The sequence below is a fragment of the Scyliorhinus torazame genome, chromosome 15 (assembly GCF_047496885.1).
Source record: "Scyliorhinus torazame isolate Kashiwa2021f chromosome 15, sScyTor2.1, whole genome shotgun sequence".
NCBI lineage: Eukaryota > Metazoa > Chordata > Chondrichthyes > Carcharhiniformes > Scyliorhinidae > Scyliorhinus > Scyliorhinus torazame.
This window is the reverse complement of record NC_092721.1, coordinates 60,867,145-60,887,853: the sequence shown is the minus strand read 5'-3', so window position 1 is coordinate 60,887,853 and position 20,709 is coordinate 60,867,145.

The window sequence follows — 20,709 nt, the reverse complement described above, 5'->3', positions numbered from 1 at the left end:
ATTTAGGTTAATGGCAATGGAGTTGTGCAGGGATGTTGGGGCTGTGATGCAGAGCCTGTTTGTCCAGGAGGGTCTTTAATTGGCTGCCTGTAGATGCAGCATCGTCAGCTAATCAATAAAAATATTGCTCCATCTTTAATTCACACATTTTCCATGCATGCTGCTGGCACTATGAATTTTAATTGTAATTGCATGGGAAAAGTCTAATAAAGAAAGCAGAAGTGGTGCACAGGTCTGATTATGACGATGCAAATGACACGCTGTTGACAGAATCTTGGCCCATATCTTTATTGTGAAATATAACAAATATGAGATAAATCCCAATCAGGAAATGCCATGTAGAGTCAGAAGTACTTTCCTTCAAGGCCTTAATGTAAACATGAATACACAATAGACTAAAGTTTCTGTGGAGTTGTCATCACGGTCGGATTGCCACTCAGCTCCTATTTTCAAAGCTTAGAATAAAGTTCCACATTTTTCATTCATACTTTCAACCCAGGCTTGCTGAGAATTGCGGAGCGTAGCTGCTCCTGATGTCCTTCAGTGTGTCAAAGGAGGGTTAGGGTAAACAAAGTGATGCCCTCTTTCTACAGCACTAACTACCGTACTCCAGTAGGCTACCTTGACAGCTAGGAGGGAAGATAAGTGCATAAAGTAACTGCGAAAGAGACAACAAAGGGTCAGGGGACAGATGGTTATGGTGATAATAGGGTGGGGGAGGCGGTTGCTAGACACAAGGGCATTGGTCGGGGTAGGGCAGGGGAATGGGAGCTCAGATACTTTGGAGGTGGTGAGTAGTGGGGGGCTGAGAGGGGTAGCCGGGGGTGAGGGGTTAGATGGATGATCGGGGGTTGGAGGGAAATTAGCTGATCCAGGGGGTCAGAGAATGGGGTGGTAGGTAGTTCAGTGGTCAGAAGGTGAGGTCTAGTTAGGTGGTTGGGTGGGTCAGGGGGTGGGTGTGTAGTCGTGTGTTGGGAGTAGGAGAGAGGTAAAGGGTTGGGAGGGTAATTTGGGAGTGGGGTACACAGGTGGGCAGGAGATTATAGTTGGGGTTCTAGTGAGGAGTTTGGTGGTTGGGGGGAGAGCGGAAGTTCTGTAGTATGGTTACCCAGGAGCTGGAACTGAATTTAACCTTTCCTGGTAACTATTCTGCTAAATGTGTCTGTACTATCCAAAGTCTTTAGCTCAGAGTTTCGGATAGAACCAGATGCAAGATACTTGCCCAACAGAAGTTGAATCTTCCCGGCAAGTCCCATGCAGTCCTTTCTTGGGAGATATCTGAGGAGTCCTCCAATGCCCAATGTGGGGCTACCTTCAAGGCACAGCCCTCTGGGGAACGGATAATCTGGGTCAATGTTATCAATACTTGCCAGGCATGTTTACATTAAATAATCTTCAACAATAGCAAGGAGCAGTGGAGAACAGAGTCAGAACACAAAATCTAACTATTTTGCCTCTTCCTGGAACATATTTTCCTATCTTAAATATTACCACTTGGTTTTTAGTTGCTTCTACTTTCAAAGTGGGATCATTTGAAATGTTTGTATTTCAGGCTTGGGGCCAATCAGCCTCTGGAGTTATGCACTTACCTATAACCTGTCCTTTTCGTATCAATAAATAGATTAGTTATTTCTGCCAAGCTCCTGTGTCTCTGGAGGCAGTTTAATTCATATTAGTAAGTGAAGCTGAGAATCCAGGAAAATAAGCTTTACCCACGGAGCTCCTTGCAATGTGTTTGGGAGGCATTAATCTGTGATTGGGGCACTGTCACTCACTCACCATTGCAGAATATCCAAGAAGACACCATTCTATAGGAATGGGAACTGACTGTGGGGGCCAGCTAGTTAAACTACCAAGAAAAGGTATATCAATTTGATATGTGATCACTATGCTTTCATAGAGGGAGTTGCTGCACAAGCTTGATGAGAAGTCTAGGGAATATAGTATTCCATTGTGTGGCTGAGTATTTACATGCGTGTTATAAACATCCACCTCATCTTGCACTTTTAGATAAATACACATGGAGACCACCTGAGATTATAGCTTCTAAGCTGAGGATCAGAAATTTCAGTTTACTGAGTGAAAACTTTTGGGTAACAAAGAAGCAAAAATGATTTAACTCTCTTGTGTCAAGTGAACTGACCTCACTCAGTACTTGGCAGTGTGGAATACTCCATTTGGGAAAAGGTCAGCATATCCACTCCCGATCATTTTTCATAGATAGAAACATACATAGAAAATAGAAGCAGGAGGAGGCCATTCCGCCCTTCAGCCTTTCGAGCCTGCTCCACCATTCATTATAATCATGGCTGATCATCAAGTTCAATACCCTGGTCCAGCCTTCCCCACATCTCTTCATCCCTTCATCCCCAAGAGCTATATCTAACTCCTTCTTGAAATTACACAACGTTTTGGCCTCAACTACTTTCTGTAGTAGTGAATTCCATAGACTCACCACTCTCTGGGTGAATAAATTCAGTCCGAAAAGGTTTATCCCTTATCTTCAAACTATGACTCTTAGTTCTGGACACCCCACCATCGGAAACATTCTTTCTCATCCTACCCTGTCTAATCCTGTTAGAATTTTATAAGTTTCAATGAAATCTCTTCTCACTCTTCTAAATTCCAATGAATATAATCCTAACCTCATATGACAGTCCCGCCATCCCAGGAATCAGCCTGGTAAACCTTGGCTGCACTCCATCCATTGCAAAAATATCCTTCCTCAGATAAGGACACCAAAACTGCACACAATACTCCAGGTGTGACCTCACCAATGCCCTATAAAATTGCAGTAAAACATCTCCATTCCTATACTCAAATTCTCACTATGAAGGCCAGAAACCATCTGCCTTCTTTACTGCCTGCTGTACCTGTACGCTTTATTTCAGTGACTGATGCACAAGGACACCAAGGTCTCACTGAGTATCCACCTCTCTCAATTTATAGCCATTCAAATAATCTCACATTCATTAACCTCTGCTAGGAGCATGGGCTTATGGAATTGGTTGAGAGCAGGCTTGGGGTTGGAATTTCCTCCCCACCATCCCATTGCCTTATAACTTGCTGGTATTAAGTAGATTGACACAAAAATATCACACAAATATATCGGATGAGAAGAGGATACCTCAACAGTGTAGTTTTCTCAACCTGTGGGGAAAAAATCTGATTTGTCCTCTAGCAGTTCAGTGAAGATCATTAATGCACTAATGGGAATTATCCACTGGAGCACAAGTTGATTAGTCTACCAACACATTCTTGGGTTCTTTTGTGATAAATATGTGTGGTATTAGAGGGTGAATAATGTGCATGGGACAATATGTTTCAGGAGAGGAGGAAGGGATAAGAGAGGAAGGTGGATAGAAGGAGCAAAGGAAAAGAGCACTTTAGCAAACGTGGGAGAAGAGAAGAAGTGAGGAAAGGAGAAGAGTAGAGGTTGAAAGAAATGAGAGAAGAGAGAAGGATAGAAAGAGGGAAATAGGAAGAGAGGTAACGAGAGAGAGAGCAAAAGCATTGTGCATAAATTATGAAAATAAATCTTTACAGAAGCACTTTTTCAAAAATATCATAGGAAGTGGCAGGGTGGGGTGAGGGCTCCAGTAACAGGGGATAAATGTATTGTATATTCTGTAGCCACACAGAGCATAATAGACCCACATTAAATCCCTCGTCTTTGTTGAGTTCGATGAACTTAATTAGACTCCCACAATTGGTTTCGGAGTCCTTGAACTAGAGACCGAAAAAATTGTCAGTCTAGCAACCCTTGCTGCTAAGGGCTATTGTGTGCACATCAGGACACTATGAGCAAATAGTTTACTGACAGGCTGAGCTCACATGTAATGCCCGGTGACTTGGGTGAAATATTAGGAGAATGCTCATATCCAAAAACAGAATGCCAATATGAACCACAATCTTCAGGTGGAAGAGAGATAAAAATGATGCATTGTTGGGCAGTGGGGGAAGGGGTGACGGTAGTGGGGGTGAGGGAGGGCAGGGATGATGTGGAGGGGAGTGTGGTGCAGGGGTGCTGGTTGGAAAGTCGGGGAGGGTAAATAAATATCCAAACACAGGCGACAATAACCTCATCTGCCACCAGACAGTGTGGGAAATTGAGAGCAGGCAAGCCTGTGACTCTCGATAGCAGTCGCGTTGGGTGAGATTTCTGCGAAAATGACATTTCTGTTACTATTCAAAGAGTGAGTTACAGCAGTTCTCAAAACAGAATAACATACATTCCCAGTCATTAAAAAGTGATCTTTCTTTCAAAAGATTTGCAAGCGCGAGCTTAGAATATCTTCCATTTGTGAGAAATTTCGTGTTCTTGATTTTATTCTCACAGGCTTCCCCAATGTGAGGTAAAAGATGACACTGTGCAAGGTAATCTTCATTTGATACCAAAATAAAATACAACTGCCTTCTAGAATTTGCTCTAAGATATTGTACTGAGAGGATTTCTATTCCTCGTGTTGCCAAGTGACAAGTGCTGCAGCAGCTCTTGACTTTTCGGCCCTGCTTGTTCACATTGCAGGGTATGACTTACACAGACAATGTCCACGGCGCTAAATGTCACGTGGCCACTGCAGTTGTTTTCCATGGTTTTGTTCTCCCCTTTCAATTGCAGTGTTATTGCTTTGAGCTCTCAGTGGGATAATGCTACATGAATAATCTGACCCACAGGGGACCTTTCTGTCTGGGACAGTACCATTACATCCAGACAGGGAGATGCTGCTTCTCAGCAAATGGCGCAGTCTGACAAATATGGAACCAACTTTGTAACTATCATTTTTAAAGAATTCTAATTTATGCCTCTCACACAAAGGGATCTCGCAGTAGCCATTGTGGCTGGGGGCAGCTGGTTTCTTCAGCAGAGACTCATGCCATCATTTACATCCGCTTTCGTTTCTACCTCAGAATCATTGTCCGCAATAACAACGCAGGGTTTAAAGCCTCTCCCTTCCAAGCATATCTCGTCCACCAAAATATATTTATTTATGAGAAATGATGCAAATGGACTAAATTAATTAAGTATCAGCAACAAAAGCGGTAATTCTGCTATTCATGATTATTTATGCACGGTTTGCTGATGCAAAGCACTCGTTGAACTCACGTGGGCTGCAGTGTCTAACATATGCTGTGTGAAACCATTCCATATTTTTTCTATTCTGATTTAATTCAAATCATTAAACTATGAAATGAGCAGGTCTTCCACTGTTTTGTTGACTCCTCTTTTAATTTACTGCACCCTTAGTAGGATTTTCTAGGTTGAGTGGTGTCTAGTATAAACTAGCTTGGCGATAGAACAGCTTCCATCTTCCATGTTTGTTATTTTGATTCAGCAATTGCAAGTAAAAGACCAGTATCTGATTTCTAATTAATCAGCATTCTGAAATGAGGAAGGAGCACGCATATTACTGATTGCACACCGAGTGTACCAAATCAATGCTGGTGTGCTCTTAAAGCAGGGCTGTTCTTTTGGCAATTGAATGCCGACAATCAAATTAAAATCATTTACAATGATTTGGCCACTAAAGGACATTACCACAGGTTCACTGACCAGTTTGTTTCTGCAGATACATCCACTTGATCATGCGTCAATATAAATTTTCACAATCCTCTCTGGACAAAATACTTTTCATAAAAATCACATAGGCACAGCATAGCACAGAAGTAAATGAGTGAGAATGATTTTCTATCTGTCTTTTGAAAAGGTTCCCCGTTGCCATACCTGTTCTTTAAACACTGCTGTTCATTTTCAGTGTGATGGGATCAATGAATGTGTACTCTACTGATTGAAGGGCAGAAACTCCAGTGTAAAGCAGGATGTGAAAGTGCAGAAATCAACTATATTTGAGAACATTCTAACAATGCAAATGAACACTTTGTCTTTACATCAAAATGTAATAATTATAAATGTTTAGATTGTCACCTTCAGCAGCAACTGTCTGGGATACCAAACTTACTGGATCTTCTTCGAAAGAAAATAGGATTTTGCTACAAAAATCCATTGTGTAAAAAGAGCAACTCTTTTCATTCTCTCCTCTATCTATACATATTAGAACATAGAACATTACAGCGCAGTATTGGCCCTTCGGCCCTCAATGTTGTGCCGACCTGTGAAACCACTCTAAAGCCCATCTACACTATTCCCTTATCGTCCATATGTCTATCCAATGACCATTTGAATGCCCTTAGTGTTGGCGAGTTCACTACTGTTGCAGGCAGGGCATTTCACGCCCTTACTACTCTCTGAGTAAAGAACCTACCTCTGACATCTGTCTTATATCTATCTCCCCTCAATTTAAAGCTATGTCCCCTCATGCTAGACATCACCATCCGAGGAAAAAGGCTCCCACTGTCCAATCCAATGATCATCTTGTATGCCTCAATTAAATCACCCCTTAACCTTCTTCTCTCGAACAAAAACAGCCTCAAGTCCCTCAGCCTTTCCTCATAAGATCTTCCCTCCACACCAGGCAACATTCTGGTAAATCTCCTCTGCACCCTTTCCAATGCTTCCACATCCTTCCTATAATGCGGCGACCAGAATTGCACGCAATACTCCAAATGCGGCCGCACCAGAGTTTTGTACAGCTGCAACATGACCTCATAGCTCCGAAACTCAATCCCTCTATCAATAAACGCTAACACACTGTACGCCTTCTTAAGAACCCTCGCAACCTGGGTGGCAACTTTCAGGGATCTATGTACATGGACACCGAGATCTCTCTGCTCATCCACACTGCCAAGAATCGTACCATTAGCCCAGTACTCTGTCTTCCTGTTATTCCTTCCAAAATGAATTACCTCACACTTTTCTGCATTAAACTCCATTTGCCACCTCTCAGCCCAGTGCTGCAGCTTATCTATGTCCCTCTGTAATGTGTAACATGCTTCCGCACTGTCCACAACTACAACGACTTTAGTGTCATCTGCAAATTTACTCACCCATCCTTCTACGCCCTCCTCCAGGTCATTTATAAAAATGACAAACATCAATGGCCCCAAAACAGATGTACCTTGTGGTGTACCTTGTGGTACACAACTAGTAACTGGACTCTAGTCTGAACATTTCCCATCAACCACCACCCTTTGTCTCCTTCCAGCTAGCCAATTTCTGATCCAAACTGCTAAATCACCCTGAATCCCATGCCTCCGTATTTTTTGTAGTAGCCTACCATGGGGAACCTTATCAAACGCTTTACTGAAATCCATATACACCACATCAACTGCTTTACCCTCATCCACCTGTTTGGTCACCTTCTCAAATAACTGAATAAGGTTAGTGAGGCACGACCTACCCTTCACAAAACCGTGTTGACTATCTCTAATCAAATTATTCCTTTCCAGATGATTATACATCATATCTCTTATAAACCTTTCCAAGATTTTGCCCACAACAGAAGTCAGGCTCACTGGTCTATAGTTACCTGGATTGTCTCTTCTCCCCTTCTTGAACAAGGGGACGAAATTTGCTATCCTCCAGTCTTCTGGCACTATTCCTGTAGACAAAGATGACTTAAAGATCAAAGCCAAAGGCTCAGCAATCTCCTCCCTAGCTTCCCAGAGAATGCTAGGATAAATCCCATCCAGCCCTGGGGACTTACCCATTTTCACACTTTCCAGAATTGCTAACACCTCCTCCTTATGAACCTCAAGCCCTTCTAGTCTAGTAGCCTGAATCTCAGTATTCTTCTCGACAACATTGCCTTTATCCTGTGTGAATACTGACGAAAAATATTCATTTAGCACCTCTCCTATCTCCTCGGACTCCAAGCACAACTTCCCACTACTGTCCTTGACTGGCCCTACTCTTACCCTAGTCATTTGTTTATTCCTGACATATCTATAGAAAGCTTTAGGGTTATCCTTGATCCTACCTGCCAAAGACTTCTCATGTCCCCTCCTGGCTCTTCTTAGCTCTCTCTTTAGGTCCTTTCTAGCTATCTTGTAACCAGTCAATATTTGGAAAGTTCAAGTCCCCCATAATAACTACCCTGTTGCTTTTGCTCCTAACCAGAATCATCTTTGCAATCCTTTCCTCTACATCTCTGGAACTTTTCGGAGGCCTATAGAAAACCCCTAACAGGGTGACCTCCCCTTTCCTGTTTCTAACCTCAGCCCATACTACCTCAGTAGACGAGTCCTCATCAAACGTCCTTTCTGCCACTGTAATACTGTCCTTGACTAACAATGCTACCCCGCCCCCTCTTTTACCCCTTCCCTGAGCTTACTGAAATATCTAAACCCCGGCGCCTGCAAAAACCATTTCTGTCCCTGCTATCCATGTCTCCGAAGTGGCCATAACATCGAAGTCCCAGGTACCAACCCATGCCGCAAGTTCACCCAACTTATTCCGGTTGCTCCTGGCATTGAAGTAGACACGCTTTAAACCACCTTCCTGCCTGCCGGTACACTCCTGAAACCTTCGTCATGACCTCACTACTCTCAACCTCCTGTATACTGGAGCTACAATTCAGGTTCCCAAGCCCCTGCCGAACTAGTTTAAACCCTCCCGAAGAGCATTAGCAAATCACCCCCACCCCCGATCTGGGCCCAATTTGGATCTCGCCCTCACTGGGTGATACATGACCGTGACTCGATGGCTGCATCTGGGAGACATTGCCAGGGCGCCGTTTAGTAGTGGTCCACACAAACATGGACCAAGCACAACAGCACCTGGAGGGGTGTTCTACCAGGCCATTGGAGACCCCTGGGTGGTCGAGATCAGGGTAGAGTGGCACCCTGGCACTCCCCCCGGCACCTTAGCAATGTCAGCTTGGAACCCTCACAGTGCCACCAAGGCATGCTGGCAATACTACCCTGGCACTGTCAGGGTGTCCAGGTGGCACTGCCAAGTTGGCATGTCAGGGGTTGGACCTTGCAAGGTAGAGAGGGGTAAGGAGGGGTTTCCGGGGGCCTCCCCAATGTTGGGAAGTGGTAAGGGCAGGCCAAAAATAGTCGGGGGCCTGATGCAGTTGGGGGGAGATCAGGGCAGCTGGACAAAATGGCGCCCTGAGCTGAAGCCCACCGCAGGAAATTCCTCTCAGTGCAGCCTCGGTGGAGAGAATTGATAATTATCGATTGATAATTACAGACAGGTATGAGTTCATATGATGCACAATTCTGAAATGTTGGTAAACTGCGAGAATGACATTGCATTATTACTAATTACACAAATGCAACCAAATTCCAAAATGAATAGTGATATCCAAGTGAAAGATAACAGAAAGGGAAGTTACTAAAGGGAGCAAAAGAAGTGGGCAGCATAGTAGCACAGTGGTTAGCACAGTTGCTTCACAGCTCCGGGTCCCAGGTTCGATTCCCAGCTTGGGTCACTGTCTGTGCAGGGTTCGCACTTTCTCCCATGTCTGCGTGGGTTTTCTCCGGGTGCTCCGGTTTCCTCCCTCAGTCCAAAGATGTGCAGGTTAGGTGGATTGGCCATGCTAAATTGCTCCTTAGTGTCCAAAGGTTAGGTGGGGTTACGAGGTAATGGGGATGGGGGGGGAGTTGGCCTATGTAGTGTGCTCTTTCGGAGGGTCGGTGCAGACTGGATGGGCTGAATGGCCTCCTTCTGCACTGAAGGGATTCTGAGTATGATTACTATTGCATAGATTTTCAGAATGATTGATGCCGTGTCCGTTTTGCATGTGTAAAATCAGCACGAAAGCATCCAATATTTTGTACGCATTCTGAAACAGCCTGTTAACTATATATTAATTGTGTTTAATTGTACATGTGTGGTGGACAGTAACTGGTGATTCTTTTGTGCCTTTATGAATAGACAGAGACTGATGCTGCAGTTGCTGGATTACGAGGCGAATGGTTGTAATGTGTAACTCTGTAAATAAATGTTTATAAAAATGCACAAAGATTGGTTTCAGTTCTATCTCTCTCACCAACTGGCCATCAGACTTACTAGCGCAGCATGCCATATTGGCATAGGCTGAAACCAGAAACAGCATATGCAAATATGATCAATGTTGGATTCAAAATTCATTAGAGAACCAAGCTGAACACAAAATGTACAAAGGAAAACTGAAAAAGGAAATAAGAGGGGCAAAGAGAATAGATTAGCGGGAAACACAGAGGTAATTTACAAACTTCTAGTAAAAAGTTAGTCAAAGGAAGTAAGGGTCAATAAGGGATCAAAAAGGAGATCTATATATGGAGGCAGATTAAAGAGAGGTACATAAAAGATTGGCAACAATTAAAGTGGAAAAGTCAGATATTGCACTGGAGCCTACCTGGAAGATCGACGATGGGACCCCTGGAGCTGTCTGGGGTGGGATGGTGTTTCCAGGGCAGGAGAATTGACTGCGGGAAAGCTTGATTCTTCGAAGTTGCCCTATTGACCACTTAAGGAAAAACACAACAGTTTTCCTCGGCAGTCTCCCCACAGTGGGCGGCACAATGGTGCAGTGGTTAGCACTGCTGCCTAACAGTACCAGGGACACGGCTTCAATTCTGGGATTGTCTGTATGGCATTTGCACATTCTCCCCCTATCTCATGGGTCTCCTCCGGTTTCCTCCTACAGTCCAAAGATGTGCAGGTTAGGTGGATTGGCCATGTTGAAATTGTCCCTTAGTGTCTAAAAGATTTGTAAGTTAGGTGGGGTTCTGCGTAAGTCTGGGACATTGTGGACCTAGATAGAGTGCTCTTTCAGAGGGTTGATGTAAACCCGATGGGCCGAATGGCCTCCTTCTGCACTGTTGGGATTCCATGATCTATGGCGGGTCCTCTACCTGTCTTTGGATGAGTGGCAGAATGAGGCCCATAAGTACACAAAGGGTTTTGTTAATTCAACAATGATGTTAATGATGATGTAAGCATGACATGAGGGTCAGATGACAAAGAGACTCCAAGATCCAGACAGCCTGTACCCAGAGAACAATGCATTTACCATGAGGGGTAGGATACAACTAGTTTCAATTAAAACTAAATACTACTATCTCCAAGTCACTCTTAGAGTTAGTGAAACCTCATCAAGCCAGAATACAATACAAATAAAGGACAACAAGCCAAACCACAACCCTTCCAACACATTGAAGATCTACAGCAAGGACATTGACAGGAACTCTATGGCTGACAGTTTGAAAGATACAGCATCAGGCTTACAAGTAAAGGCACAAAAACATCAGGTCAGTACCTTTTTATATGCAGTTGGAGCCATTGTTGATAATGCCTGGCAAGACAAGGCATTAAGGTGACCTCATTATCCTACGAGGAAGTTTGGAGAGGTTTTAATAAATACTTTAGCCCTAAGAAGAACCTGTTTATTTAGCGGACAAGATTCAACAAAAGGAGCCAAAAGCTGAATGAATTCAGTAGTTAATTTATTAACAACTTTTATAGACTGACTTGTAGTTGCAGCTGTAGAGCTTCAAAATAGGAGACAATTCCTGGCTATATTGTAGTTGGTGTGCTCAATGAGACGCTGTGAGTCCTCTTTAAAACCAAGGTGAATTTAACATGAGAGAAGCCTGAACAGTTTTCAAGGCAGATATTAAAAAGTACCTGGATGTGTACTTGGCACATCATGATATTCTAAGATATGGGCCAAATGCTGGAAAATGGGATTAGGTAGGCAGGTCATGTACTTATTATGTGTCGGTGCGGACTCGATGGACCAAAGGGCCTCTTCAGCACTGTATTCTCTGTGACTCTGTGGGTCTACAAAACTGGAATTGGGATGTACTTCAGAGGGACATTAAGGCTCAGGAGAGGTATGATCTGATATGTAGACCCAATGTCAGGAGCCTCTCCCACCAAAAATCCCACAAAGAAGCCTACCAAACCTGCCAAAGGGGTGGGAAGAACTCTTCCAACTACTTTAAGTTCCAGATGTAGCGACAAAAAGCAGCATCACTGTGAAGAATGTCCAGCAGGGGGAGCCGAATGCTCTTTGACATTACCAGACATTCTAAAAGATTCTGCAGATCTAACCCACAACCTGAAGCAGGAAAGCTGGAACAAGCTTCCAATTTTTCAAGTTTAGGAAATATGAACAACAGCATTTCAACCTAATGATTTCCTAGGGGAACTCAAAGGTCCAGGTCAGCAGTCCTGGTCTGTAAAGCTGGAAGTCCAAGGATACAGAACAGAATTTAAACTGGGCAGCAGGGCTGGGGTCACAATAATAAAATAATAAAAATAGAACTAGCTTCAGGATTGGCTTAAGGAAGTAGAACTCCAGCCATCCACAATAAAACTACACGGACCAGGGGGCACAGATCTCAAAGGGAAGGGTCAGTTCACAACATTCTTTGGACATAAAGATAAATAAAAGTAAGAAACTATTTAATTCTCCGTTTCCAGGCTAAGTGTTCATAGAATTTACAGTGCAGAAGGAGGCCATTCGGCCCGTCGAGTCTGCACCGGCCCTTGGAAAGAGCACCCTACCAAGCCCACACCTCCATCTTATCCCCGTAATCCAGTAACCCTATCTAACCTTGTTGGACACTAAGGACAATTTATCATAGCCAATCCACCTAACCTGCACATCTTTGGACTGTGGGAGGAAACCGGAGCACCCGGAGGAAACCAACGCAGACACGGGGAGAACGTGCAGACTCCGCACAGACAGTGACCCAAGCCTGGAATCGAACCTGGGACCCTGGAGCTGTGAAGCAACTGTGCTAATCACTGTGCCACCCACTGTTGACACCATCGGAGAATCCGTGCACTTTTATGACAGAAAAAACGGCGCCGCAACTGGATCGATTCCGCTACTGTTGACAGGCTGGCACCAGTGCCGTGTGGAACACACTTGATTCCACAGAGAAGTAGTGCGGGATACGCCGGGTCCGTGATCGACATTCGGGCGGCTGAAAAGCTGCAGCCGTACATCTACATTACACTCCCTGCACACACTTAATCCAGCCAAAAAGATGGCACTGGTTGTGGTGGAGCGTACCCGTGCAGCTGATGGGTTGGCTGGGGTCAGAGGGCACCCAGGGGGGTGCCCTCGGGGGACACCTATATGACCCGTGGCACCAGGTTCAAAGTGGGCTGTTAATGGTGTGCGCAGCTGCGCAGCTGCACAGCTGCCTTGCAAGCTGTGGAAATGGTGCTTTGTGCTTGTCCACCCCAACCCCACAAGCCACCTGATGGCCATCCCCCACAACTGAACCCAGCCCTGGCAGAAGCCCCTCCGTCAGCGGCACAACCGTCAGCAAACTATGGTGATGTTGGACACTTTCCGTACCCTCTCTCTCTGCCTCAGCAGCTGCCCCGCTGGTTTCACGATTTTTAAAAGCACAAGTGAACCACACCATCAGGAACACTGCCCATTGGAGGTGGAGGATGGTGGAGGGCCTGGAGGGTACCGGGTCAGGCCCGCTAATGATATGCAAACGGTGCCTACTGTACGTGCAGAGTGAACCGCATTGACGCCGTTTTCGAGGTGACCGAGAAGTGCGATTTGCCGCCAAATCGGCGCCTGGCACGGTTTTGGCGTCGGAAGCTATTCTTCGCCAAATCGCATTTCCGGATTTTGCCAGCTAATGGAGAATTAATGCCCCTTATGTCTCACAAAACCAGAACATTTCTCTGCTTCACGGGGCTTGGCCTTCAACAAATGGTCAATGGGGTAACAATAGAGAGAACAAGAGAGGACAGTGGAACAATATTAAATAATAAATTCCCAACATGTTCCAAAGACTGGGCAAGTTCAAAACTGCAGCAGAAATTGAAGTTGACTCATAACACAGTGAGCTTGTCTTTCTGGAACAAATGCCACCCATTGGACCACAGGAGGAGCTTGCAGATCTCTCAGTTCCTTTTGCAGACAGCCGAGAAGAGGTGAAAGCAGGATGCACTAACAAACACAGTGTCCATCTGCGAGAGCAGCTGCTAGATATTGGTTAACTCTTTCAGAACAGAGTTGAAGAGAATGAAACAGCCACATAAGCAGACGATCTGACGGAAGAAGAGGTCCTAGATCTTACCTGCACTCTTTGACTCTACTGCCATCCACTGTGAAGTCTTTGTTGTCTCTGTTGAGGAGAATCATCCTTTTGTTGAAGAAGGTAACAAAGAGGTGAATTTGCCTATTTATTTTACTGAACCCATCAATGGCATGTATTAACAATTGCAAGCAACACACAAAAATCTATCCAGGGAGAATCAGACACTTAACCCCAAGCTGTATCAAGCCAATAGTGGAAGTTAAGAGTTTGTTAATTTGTATAACTAAACTGGAGCTCACACTTGGATATCATCAGCAAATCATGGAAGCATTTAAAAGCGGAGGTCCAAAGTACTGAACTTCTATTGCTGAACACTGCTGTGCAGGAACTGCACAGAGATCTGGGTGTGGAGGTTTATTCCATTGTTGATGATGGTGCAATCCTACCTTCTCCTGCTGACCCCGAGATTCCATTGTCTCCAGTGGAGCGACCTCACACTTACAAAAAGTTGCAATACGTACTCTTAGAAGGGAAGTCTTCCTTTCCTAGAATCCTGCAGCGTCTTCAGGGTGTTCTTCATTCTTCTTTTCATTCACCAGATTCATTCCTGTCTCACGTATTGATGACCTCTTGGGTCATCACAGCAGCAGTGAATGATACAGCTGTGACGTTCTTCATATGACTGGAAGTGCTTGGTTTTAGTCAAGACAATGTTTTCAACTTACCCCAGTCAGCAACGCAGAAGAAGATTACAGAAAAATGATCAATTCTTTGTCTTCCTTTTCAAGAGGTTATGATCTTTCAAGTACTGGAGAGTTAACTCCTGAATCAGCTTTTCCTCGATTGATTTTCACTGCCTTTTCATTCAAGTCATCCTAAGAGTCAGACAGGCCGGGTCATGAGCAGCTGCTATTCCACTCCAGCAATGTGCTTGCCTTCCAAGCAAAAGATCAGGGGACACATACACCCTGCACATCCTCCAAGAGAACCAGGAATGCTATGGAGGGTGGATGCCTTTGGTGAAAATGACTTGGAGGTGGGGGAAGGTAGGAGTTGGATGGAAACTGCAAACAGTAAACGAGGTTAAAATCTGTCAGGAATGTATTGTATCATAATAGTTTTGAGTTTATACTTGTGAGGTGAGATTGGAGTAAAAGGTGAATGATATGTTAATTAAACAATGATGATAATGATAATGTAAGCATGACATCAGAAATCAGATCACCAAGAGACTTCAAGGGAACAAGACAATAAAGAGTTTGTGTTTAAAGAGTTTGTGTTTAGAAAACAATGGGCTGGACTCTTCGTTCCTGAGACTAAGTGTTGACGCCGGGGCAGGATTCGTGGACTTTCATGACAGCAAAACGAGCGCCGAACCTGGACCGATTCCGCGACTCTGAAGGGACTAGCACCGACGCCACGTGGAACACAATTGATTTCAATGAAAAATGGTGCGGGATTCATCGGATCCGTGATTGAAATTCGGGAGGCTGACAAGCTGCAGCCACATATAGAACGTAGAATGTAGAACATTGCAGCGCAGTACAGGCCCTTCGGCCCTCGATGTTGCGCCGACCTGTGAAACACTCTAAAGCCCATCTACACTATTCCCTTATTGTCCATATGTCTATCCAATGACCATTTGAATGTCCTTAGTGTTGGCGAGTCCACTGCTGTTGCAGGCAGGGCATTCCACGCCCTTACGACTCTCTGAGTAAAGAACCTACCTCTGACATCTGTCTTATATCTATCTCCCCTCAATTTAAAGGTATGTCCCCTCGTGCTAGACATCACCATCTGAGGAAAAAGGCTCTCACTGTCCACCCCATCCAATCCTCTGATCATCTTGTATGCCTCAATTAAGTCACCTCTTAACCTTCTTCTCTCTAATGAAAACAGCCTCAAGTCCCTCAGCCTTTCCTCATAAGATCTTCCCTCCATACTAGGCAACATTCTGGTAAATCTCCTCTGCACCCTTTCCAATGCTTCCACATCCTTCCTATAATGCGGCGACCAGAATTGCACGCAATCCTCCAAATACGGCCACACCAGAGTTTTGTCCAGCTGCAACATGACCTCATGGCTCCGAAACTCATTCCCTCTACCAATAAAAGCTAACACACCGTATGGCTTCTTAACAACCCTCTCAACCTGGGTGGCAACTTTCAGGGATCTATGTACATGGACACCGAGATCTCTCTGCTCATCCACACTGCCAAGACTCTTACCATTAGCCCAGTACTCAGTCTTCCTGTTATTCCTATATACACACTTCACTCTCAACACACGCTCATCACAGACACCAAGGCGCACCCATACAGCTGATGGGTCGGCTGGGGGCAGATGGCACCTAGGGAAGTTGCCTGGGGGGACACGCATATGACCCGTGGCCCTAAATTCAAAGTGCGCTGTTAGCGGTATGCGCAGCTGCATGGCTGCCTTTCCAGCTGCGGCAATGGTGTTCCATACCCGACCACCCGACCCCCCCCCAGCCCAACTCCTGGCCACCCCCCGCTACTCCCCTCAACTCTGGCAGAAGCCCGCCGGCGAGCGGCTCAACGGTCGGCAAACTGTGGCAATGTTGCACACTTTACCCCCTCTCTCTCCCTCAGCAGCCATGATGTCGGTTTCATGATTTTTTAAAGCACAAGTAAACCACGCCATCGGGAACTCGACCCATTGGAGGCAGGGAATAGTGGCGACCCCGGAGAATACCGGGTCAAGCCCGCTAATGATATGCAAATGATGTGTACCGTACGTGTATTGACGCTGCTGTTGAGGTGTCGGAGAATTGCGATTTGGCCTCAAATCAGCACCCACCACGATTTTGGCATTGGAAGCTAGTCTCCGCCCAATCACGGTTCTCGATTTCAGTGTCAGCCAACGGAGAATCTTGTCCAATGCATTTACCATGATGTCTTGGATGTAACTAGCTCTTAATAAATCATTTCAAGAAAAGCAAAATACTTACTATCTCCAAGTCACTCCTGAAATTAGTGAAATCATGTCGCGCCAGAAGACAAGATAAGTAACGGGCAACAAGCCAAACCATTGTGGCCGCCCGAAACAGGGGTGGAGAATATGGGGCATTGTGTTAAAGTTTGAAGATGACACAAAACTCAGAAATGTAGCGAACAATGAGCGAGATCACAGCAGATCTCAGGAGGACTTAGGCAGTGAAATGTACAGACGTGGCAAAGGAAATTTGATGCAGAGATGCCTGAAGTGATTCATTTCAACAGGATAAATAGGGAGCAGCCATATACAAATTATACAATTATCAAGGTGGTGCCGAAACACGGAAAGCTAGAAAGAAAAGTAAATCTGGGGCTGCAAGATTTTGAAGTTGGCATAACAATTTGAGGAGAGCATTAAGAGGCAAAAGGGATGATTTTCTGAATAAAATCATAGAATACTAAAGCAAAATGTTATATTGGCTAATTCTGGGCACTACAATTTGGGAAGGATATCAACACTTCAGACAGGATGCTAGAACAATAGAAAAGATGAATTGTTTAGTTTTGGCGGGAGACTCTGACACAGGGATTGTTCTTCCAGGAGAGAAGGTTCAGGGGAGATTTGATTGTAGTGCCCAAGGTCTTGAAGGGTTTTGACAGAGCAAATATTGAAAAACCGTTACCATCAAAAGGTTTGGGAAATCCCAGAGCATACAGATTTAAAGTGATTGCCTAAAGAACTAGAGGCAACATGAGGAGAATTTTCTTTCGGACGAGAGTTGTTAAGACCTGGAATGCATTGTCTGAAAGGATGGTGAAAGCAAACTCTACAGGAGCATTCAAAAAGAGAATTGGCTAAATACATAAAGAGCAACAAATTGCTGGGCTAAGGGTAGAGAGCAGAGGAGTGGCGCTAAATGGATATATTTACCAAAAGCCAGCACAGCGCAATGAGCCTCGTTCTGTGCTGTATTGTTCTATGATGCTGAAGTGCTGCTTGTGTCTGGTTCAGTCCTCATTTTCAAAATGTGTCTTCCCTAAATGCAGCTGACACTAGCTGACTGCATCCAGGAAAACACAGCCTACAGGCAGCCGAACAGTGATACCATTTGAACATGGAAATCTTGGGGCTGGTTTCTCTGCTGTCGGGATTCTCCGTTTTGCGGGCAGCCTGGGGATTTCCCGACAGCGTGGGGCTGCCCACAATGGGAAACCCCATTGGCCGGCTGGCGAGATGGAGAATCCCGGGGGCGCATCGCAGCTGAGGCTGGATTCTCCGATTTGGAGACTATGTCCCCACGCTGGTGTGAAAACTGTGGGAAAATTGGCAAAAACAGCCACTGATTCCCCGTTTTGCTGGGGGCTAGCAGGGAGGCAGTGTAGAGCGCCCGGCTCTAGCTGCCGATCTGCCCCAGAGAGTTGCCGGATCTGTGGCCGCGCATGCGCACGGCAGCGGCCTGCAGCGGCGGCAGCGTGCTTCATGGCGGATGCAATCTGCAGACCCAGCCTGCGAAATAGTCCCCCCGTCAGCCAGCTGGCGCGTCCCGATCACCCCACCATGAGGGTTTAAACTAATATGCCAGGGGGATGGGAACCTATGCAAGGAGTCAGAGAAAGAGGGAACAAGGACAAAAGCAAAAGGTAGAAAAGTGAATAAGAAAAGTGATAGGTGGAGAATCCAAGGGCAAAATTCAAACAGGGCAGTCGAGAAAAATATTGGGAGCAAGACAAACAACGTGAAAAAGACAAACTTAAAGGCTCTGTGCCTTAATGCACGGAGCATTTGCAATAAAGTGGATGAATTAATCGCGCAGGTAGATATAAATGGGTGTGATATAATTGGGATTATGGAGACATGGCTGCAGGTTGAACAGGGATGGGAACTGAATGTCCCAGTGTTTTCAGTATTTAGGAAGGACAGGCATAAAAGAAAAGGTGGTAGCGTGGCACTGCTGGTTAAAGAGGAAATTAACACAATAGTGAGAAAGGGTATTAGCTCTGACAATGTGGAATCTGTATGGGTAGAGTTGAGAAATACTAAAGGACAAAAAACATTAGTGGGTGTCATATATAGACCCCCAAACTGCAGTGGTGAGGTTGGGAATGGCATTAAACAAGAAATTAGAGATGCATGTAATAAGGGAATATCGGTGATCATGGGTGATTTTAATCATCACACAGATTGGGCAAATCAAATTAGCCACAATGCCGTAGAGGAGGAATTCCTGGAGTGTATACGGGATGGTTTCTTGACCAATATGTGGAGGAACCAACTAGAGAGGAGGCCATCTTAGACTGGGTACTGTGTAATGAGAACGGAATCCTTGCCAATCTGGCTGTACAAGACCCCTTGGGGATGAGTGACCATAACATGATAGAATTTTTTATCAAGATGGAGAGTGAAGTAGTTGATTCGGAGACTAGGGTGCTGAATCTTAATAAAGGGAACTATGAGGATATGAGGCGTGAGTTGGCCTTGATAGATTTGGGAGAGTTACTTAAAGGGATGACAGTGTGGAATGCCCTGCCTGCAACAGTAGTGGACTCGCCAACATTAAGGGTGTTCAAATTGTCATTGGATAGACATATGGACGATAAGGGAATAGTGTAGATGGGCTTCAGAGTGGTTTCACAGGTCGGCGCAACATCGAGGGCTGAAGGGCCTGCACTGCACTGTAATGTTCTATGTTCTATGACAGTGGATAGACAATGGGAAACATTCAAGAAACGCATGGAGGAACTGCAGCAACTGTTCATTCCTGTCTGGCACAAAAGCAAAGGGGGTAAGAGAGTCAATCCATGGCTTACAAAGGAAATTAGAAATAGTATCCGATTCAAGGAAGAAGTATACAGATTGGCCAAGAAAAATAATAGGTCTGAGGATTGGGAGCAGTTTAGAATTCAGCAAAGAAGGACAAAGTGATTGAGTAAGAAGGGGAACGTACAGTACAAAAGGAAGCTTGCAGGGAACATAAAGACTGATACTTAGAGTTTCTAAAGCTTTGTGAAGAGAAAGAGATTGGTGAAGAGAAATGTAGGCCCCCTACAGACATAAACAGGGGAATACATAATAAGGGACAAAGAAATGGCTGAGCAATTGAATACATACTTTGGTTCTGTCTTCACAAATGAGGACACAAATCAGATCCCAGAAATGTTGGACAATGAAAGGTTTAGTGAGAGAGAAGAACTGACGGAGAGCAACATTAGTAGAGAAATGGTGCTGGGAAAACTGATGGGATTGAAGGCGGATAAATCCCAAGGCCTGAGAATCTGCATCCCAGAGTGCTTAAGGAGGTTGCTCTAGAAATAGTGAACGCATCGGTGGTCATCTTAGAACATACAGTGCAGAAGGAGGCCATTCAGCACATCGAGTCTGCACCGACCCACTTAAGCCCTCACTTCCACCCTATCCCCATAACCCAATAACCCCTCCAAACCATTTTGGACACTAAGGGCAATTTAGCATGGCCAATCCAACTAACCTGCACGTCTTTAGACTGTGGGAGGAAACCGGAGCACCTGGAGGAAACCCACGCAGACACAGGGAGAATGTGCAGATTCTGCACAGACAGTGACCCAGCGGCGAATCGAACCTGGGACCCTGGCGCTGTGAAGCCACAGTGCTACCCGCTTGTGCTACCGTGCCTATAGAATCTTCCCAGATTCTATAGACTCTGGAACTGTCCCTACAGATTGGAGGGTAGCTCACGTCACTCCATATTCAAAATGGGAGGTAGAGAAAAAGCAGGGAATCATAGACCAGTAAGCCTAACATCGGGAGTCGGGAAAAAGCTTGAATCCATTATCAAGGACTTTATAGCAGAACATTTAGAAAGCAGTG